General features: G+C 43.2%; 1 protein-coding gene across 1 annotated transcript in view; it reads right to left on the reverse strand.

Annotated features, from left to right (window-relative positions):
- Positions 1 to 7,134, reverse strand: part of LGR5 (leucine-rich repeat containing G protein-coupled receptor 5) — a 140,212-nt gene that overhangs the window by 89,560 nt on the left and 43,518 nt on the right. The window lies entirely within an intron of this gene.

Consider the following 7,134-nt stretch of genomic DNA (forward strand, 5'->3'; position numbering starts at 1 on the left):
GTCCTATGTTACTCTTCTGATACTGAAAAAACAAATATTTTGATTCACAGAAATCAAACACACCCATCCAACATTTTTCTTCTAACATGCTCCTTTTGCAGGTTCTTAAGTTGCATTAAATAGGTGAAATGAACCATAAAACAAGGGTGCAATGTGATCCTACTGTGTAGCACAATTCCTTGTGGGGTTCCACAGTAGTTCCTGGCACAGGAAACTACCAGCATTCTAAGATCTGGTCACAATCAAATCAACCTTACTTTTATTCTATAGTCCATTTGATCAGATTTTTAAACATAGTCCAGTGCTTTAACCATACAGGGCAGCACAACTGTTGTGGGTCCAATCCACTGAGAATTTCTTCTGTATATGTCCCATTAAAATAACCATTGCTGACTCAGATCTCTCAGCAGCATTCCTATAAAGCTGCATCAAGCCATATGGAGACAGAACAAAGTTGAGTCCAGTGGCACCTTTAAAACCAACTAACTTTTATTCCACTTTGTTTTATTCAAAGTTATTTATACTTTGTTGGTCTTAAAAATGCCACTGGACTGTTCTGCGGCTTCAGACCAACATGGCTACCCACCTGGATCTATCTATACAAGAACACAGTAAACTACCTGAGCCTCTACAGGGCAAAGGTCCACTGAGACATTCCCTTGCACAAGACTCATATGAATGGGAGCAATAAAAGAATACATTCCCATTTGTTTCAATTTGTGTGCTGAAAATATTCTCAGTGGATTTTCCATGTATGTGCACAGACTATAAATCTTGAAGAACTAGTTCTGAAAGCAGTATTTATTTATAATATTTATACACCTACCTTTCTTCCTAGCATCTCAGGACCCAAGGCAGGTAACAACAATATAAAGCAATATGAGAAAACAAATACAAAAAACAACATAGATTCAGGTGGGTAGCCATGTTGGTCTGAAGCAGCAGAACAAAGTTTGAGTCCAGTGGCACCTTTAAGACCAACAAAGTTTGATTCAAGGTACAAACTTTCATGTACAAGCACACTTCTTCAGATACAACAAATATGAAAAACATTAAAAAGCAATGTAAAAACACCTTATGCCCCCACCAGCACCAGTCCCCCTGTGCCCAGATGTAAACACTGATACAATTAAGGCCAGTGTATTCAGAGGTTAAGATGTTGAAGCTGGAAACCAGAAGTTGTGTAGCTTGGCAGTTCAAGACCCTGGTGCCACGTGACGGAGTGAGCTCCCGTCTCTGACCCCAGCTCCTGCCAACCTAGCCGTTCGAAAGCAAGAAATTGCAAGTAGATAAATAGGTATCACTTTGGTGGGAAGGTAACAGCATTCCGTGCACCTCGGCATTTAGTCATGTCGGCCATATGACCATGGGAACGTCTTCGAACAGCACTGGCTCTTTGGCTTGGAAACGGAGATGAGCACTGCCCCTAGATTCGACTGGCTTACGAGCAAGGGAAACCTTTACCTATTAGACACTGCTATTGTCTAATAGCACTATGGTGCTGGAGAAGACTCTTGAGAGTCCCTTGAACTGCAAGAAGATCAAATCAGTCAATCCTAAAAGAAATCAACCCTGACTGTTCCCTGGAAGGCCAGATAATGAAACTGAAGCTCAAATACTTTGGCCACCAAATGAGAAGGGAGCACTCACTGGAGAAGACCCTGATGCTGGGAAAGATTGAAGGTCAAAGAAGACGGGGATGGCAAAGGATGAGATGGTTAGACAGTGTCAAAAATGAAATTGAGCGAACTTCAGAGGATGGCGGAAGACAGGAGGGCCTGGCGGGAGCTAGTCCATGGGGTCGCGAAGAGTCGGACTCAAAATACAAGTGTGTTCCATAATCCAGTTAAGATGGAATGCTTATATTTAGCCTACTCTCTTTATGAACGGAAATGAGCTTTAACTTTAAGCATTCTCTGATGAGATTCAAGCTGCAAATCAGGCAGTAAATGATACTGGGGTTTAGAATTTCCTTCATCTCATGGGAAAGGCTATTGTAAATAAATGATCTGAGTTTTATTATTGCATACATTTAAAATTCTTATTAATCATGCTTGTTGTTCACAGCAGAGGTTACAACTGCTTTTAGCAGGCATTTCGAACACATAAGTGTTTTTATTAGTTTTACAGCTATTTCCTGGACCATACAAATATAAAGGACAGACTATGAAATAAATGGCAGAATTGTTAATATTTCTTAACAATGATCCATTTTCAAATGAAATTAGTTGTTTAGCAGGCAAATTCAAAGCTAATTTATTAAACAGATCCAGTGTGGTTATTAAATTCCCTTCTTTTACTACACTGTTTAATCATGCTTTTCTTTCTCCTCAGTAGTTGGCTTTATTTTGGCAAAGGAACAAAAAGATTTTCTTTGGCAAAAGTACACAAATAAAATAAATGAAACCCCATCAATTTAATTAATTATATATTAATGAACAATAAGATAACGCCTTTAGGGTGATGACAGTATATGTAGAAAATAAGTTGTGGGTTCCAATGAATACTTTATAACTCAAGGGACATACTATCAATAGGACTGATTCTGGAATAACAGATTGATCCTGTACATGCATAATTATCCAAATATGACAGTGCATACTTTGACAAAGACAGGTGTGTTCTTAAATCCAGGACACCTATGAAATCAATGTCCAGTCTGCAAACACACATATTCACATATGCAATCAAGAAATATGTACACAGCCTAAGATAACCATTGCTATATCTAATAGTAAACTGACTGACCTCTGTATGAATGGTGAAAACTGCAATGACAGGCCACACACACAAGGAGACATGGGAGCCAGGGGAATCCCTAGGTATCTGGAAAATATGTCTTTGTAAAGTAACCAGCCAGGAGAATGGAAACTTTAAAACAGCCTTATGAGAACCAAATATGCTCCAGAAGGCACGGGATATTGACAGCCCACCAGTTGAAGAGAAAAAGGAGAGGAAGCTGAAATTAACCTGCTCAAGTCCATAACAGCTTAGAGAATCCTAGAAGGGGGAGATACTGAATGGTGGGATGGATTTTTTTTAAAAAAGTAGAAGAACATACCATCGAGTCACGACAGATTCATGGTGACCCCATCCACAGGCATGCCAGGAAAGTGACAAGTGGAGGTGGTATGCCATTACTTTCCTCGATGTAGCAACCCCAGCCTTCCTTGGTGGTCTCCCATCCAAGTATTAACTGTGGATGACCCTACTTAGCTTCCACGTTCTGTTGACTCTAAGCTGGGCTATTCAGGCTGCTGGAATTTCTAAATGCATCCCTAGGTCTTTGTAAGTACCCAGACTGTTTCTTCTAACTCTAAATCATACCAGAGAACACCTGGCCTATACAGTGGCCACTATAAATCTGTATTTTGTCTTATAAGCTTGTCCGTGCACCTATAAAGCAGTCATGGTGTCACAGTCACATAGAGACAAGATGGGACCTGTGAAGAACTGGAAGGGGAGGAGACTAAGTACCTCAGCACCCTGCCAGGACCATGCTACTCACATAACCAATTTTTGTAGTCACTGCTGCTGTTGCTTGGTAAGTCTGACTGTGAAAGAGAAGAGGTTGCTGCATTTGGAGCAACAGGAATGGTTGACTCCAGGACTGGCACCTCCTGCTGACATTCACAGATAAAACTCCTCTCCAGAGGAGACATTCACAGATAAAACTCCTCTCCAGAAACTCCCTTGGCTTCTGGCATACTGTTCTTCACCACCACACTGGTCCCAGAACCCGCAGTGTCTAAGCAGAATGTCCAATATTACTTGCAGTGCACATCTCAGAAGCAGCCAGGATCCAAAGCAAAGACTGTGCTTTAACACAATGATGATCTCCAGAATGTTGGGGCCAAGAGCCCATGTCTTCCTACAGCAGTATTTCAGCCCTCAATAGGCTTCTGAACATTGCCAAAAGAACACTCCAGACTTCTTGCTTGGTGGCTTAGGTTTCCTTGTTAGCTCCGGCCTTGCCTCCAGGCCCTCTACCCCACAATGTTCTGTCCAAGGTCCTGATACTGAGTGTGCCATCTTATTAGCATTGTACTCCCCCCCCACTTGTGTCTTCCTGCCTCTCAGTTTGAATCACTGAATGCTTCCCCCCCCCCCCCCCCCCACACCCATATCCCTGGCACTAGGCAGAGACTCATCAGCAGGCTTTGGTTTTAAACATAAAAGCACTTCAACTACTATGCCAGTTTGGTGTAGTGGTTAAGTGTGCGGACTCTAATCTGGGAGAACCGGGTTTGATTCCCCACTCCTCCACTTGCACCTGCTGATGTGACCTTGGGTCAGTCACAAGCTCTGGCACAGCTGTCCTTGAAAAAGAGCAGTTTGTGTCAGAGTTCTCTCAGCCGCACCCACCTCACAGGGTGTCTGTTGTGGGGAGGGGAAGGGAAAGGAGTTTGTAAGCCGCTCTGAGACTCCAAGTGAAGGGCGGGGTATAAATCCAATCTCCTCCTCCTCCTCCTCCTCCTCTTCTTCTTCTTCTTCTTCTTCTTCTTCTTCTTCTTCTTCTTCTTCTTCTTCTTCTTCCATGTAAAGCAGTAGACGTTTCAGGAATCCTAACACTATCTCCATAGGGATAGATCCAGGTGGGTAGCCATGTTGGACTGAAGCCGCAGAACAGTCCAGTGGCACCTTTAAGACCAACAAAGTATAAAAAACTTTGAATAAAACAAAGTGGAATAAAAGTTAGCTGATCTTAAAGGTGCCACTGGACTCAACTTTGTTCTGTCTCCATATGGCTTGATGCAGCTTTACAGGAATGCTGCTGAGAGATCTGACTCAGCAATGGTGCTCAGTCTCCCCATGGTCATTTGCAGAATATAATGTATTTATATTTTCCTGCTTCTATTCGAAATTGCATTTGAATTTCAGATTTTTTCAAGCACTACGGCTTATAACTAGGAAATACTGCATCCTTTACACTACTACCACAGGAAAACATGAAGCTGCCCACTAACATCAATTTGTATTTGACCTCAAAAACAAGCTCTGAAGTCAATGTATGACATATAACATGCCTATCTAGGTCAACAGGCAAATTGTCTAAAACTGATGTCACTCTACTTAAGACTAGCCAGAATACAGGCAATGACAGGATATAATATGATATGAATGAAGTTTTTTGAGGGGGATAATAAAAAGCTGTATGACAAGAATGAAGAGCAATGTTAGAGCAACCTTAGCACAAACTCCACAGACCATTTCCTTCACAAGCCCACTTAAATTAATGGAAACTGCACAAGAAATGATTCATTCAAAATCCTTTCTCTTTATAGAGGTCATGAATATCTGGCTGAATGCTTACAATTATATGTTGCTCAGTTATCCATTTCTTAACTGCACTCAGAGCTTGATGTAGCATGATTCACAAACACACCTTAATTGACAAACTTCTTCTACAGTCCTAGAAGAGTTATTTTCAACAGTAATTCCTTTTTAAGGTATATAATTGCACAAAATTCTTCCACTTCAAGCTCCCTCTAAGACGTGGAGTCTTGTGAGCAAAATAGTTTCCATAGGGGCTCACCTAAATCCACCAAATGAGTTCATAGTGAAGACAAAATCTGAACCAGGCACTTACTGGCTCACAGCTCAAATTCCTAGCTACTACACTGCACCAACTTTCAGGCTTCTGTGTTACTTACATAAACATTATTGTTTAAAATAAAAATTGGGATACAGTGCAATATGTGACATGGATGATCAATCTCATCAGGAAACCATTTTACTATTTAGTCAAGATTCTAGTATAGGGAGCAGGAAGAGCACACAGTCAGATATCTGAAGAATAAAGTAAGGCTAAAAGCTCAGATATATTAATCAGACAGGCAGTTGACATTGCATTTTCAGAGCTAAGTATCTGAAACTTTGATTACTCCTGCTCCTGAGCATATCCGGCAAATTGCCATATTCATCACACACACACACACGGAATGAAATACACTGTGGTGAGCAATAAATTATCAGGTCGAGTTAACAAAAGCAAGTTCAAGTGTTATTCATTGTATTACAATAATTGGTTGCAAGAGATAAATAATGAACAATTACCCTATACAGTAGGATTGGATGATGAAGCACTGGATATAATTGAATCCCATGTTTCTAGTGTTAGTCTTCAGTGTTTCTCTCACCAATGGCCCACAGGGACGAGGTCACAAAGACAACGTGGAGGCATGCCCACTAAAAAACTGTGTGATTCTGGGAACATTGCATGTGCATGTCCATACTGCAGCCACAAGTCAGCAGGTGAAGCGTCAGATCTCTCTCAAGCAAGCATCTAGCTGCCTACTCTCCTATCTGCTTTCCTACACAGGTTTCTCATGTCCAAAGAACAAGAGTATAGCTTCTCTCGGTCACCGGCTGGTGATCTCAACAGCCAAACTGTAGACATTCATGAAAAAGGACTGTGCCCAGGGTTGGTGCCCCTGCTCCTGCGCTAATCTCCATGGGAGGAGTAACTCCAAACCCATGCTAGACAAGCCAGGCCCAGCACTGAAGAAGCTGATTCTTGGCCTGCTGGAGGGCCTGGACCAGCTAGATATGCCGGGAGGAGCAGGGCGAGGGAAGAAAGTCTGGGGGAGGTGACGGCAAGGCGGCAGCAAGCAGGAAAAGTGAGTCTGAGATTGCAGCAGCTCAGGTGCCTGACACACTGCAGGGCCAGGCAGCCCAATGGAATCCATAGGAGCCAGCAAAGGAGGAGGGGGGTGGCTAAGCCTGGGGCAGTCCTCCACCAGGCCTTGAGCCCAGAAGAGACCCAACAGAGGTGTGGAGGTGGGAGCAGGTAGTGTTGGCCCTCTTAGGCCCACACAGGCTGACAAAACAACCCTTTAAAGACTTCCGGTTGATGGCGGCACACTCACGGACTCACCTCCTGGACCTCCTGGGGGTGTCTCCGTGCTCTGGCAGATGGAGGGAGTGAGCAGGCTCATAACCCCCCCCCCAGGAGCCTGGGGAAGGGCACCTGGCCAAGGAGCTTTGAGGGGGTAGCCTCTTCTCTGGCCGAATGCCAGAGAATCGAGGCTCCCCCTTGCTCCAGTGGTCCGTCCAGCCGAGAGACCTGATGGTACAAGTGAAGCTAGCCGGGTCAAGCACAGGAGATCAGGCGTTTGAAATGATGAATGAAGA

This window comes from Gekko japonicus, unplaced genomic scaffold (assembly GCF_001447785.1).
Source record: "Gekko japonicus isolate JY-2015 unplaced genomic scaffold, Gekko_japonicus_V1.1 scaffold53, whole genome shotgun sequence".
Taxonomy (NCBI): Eukaryota; Metazoa; Chordata; class Lepidosauria; order Squamata; family Gekkonidae; genus Gekko; species Gekko japonicus.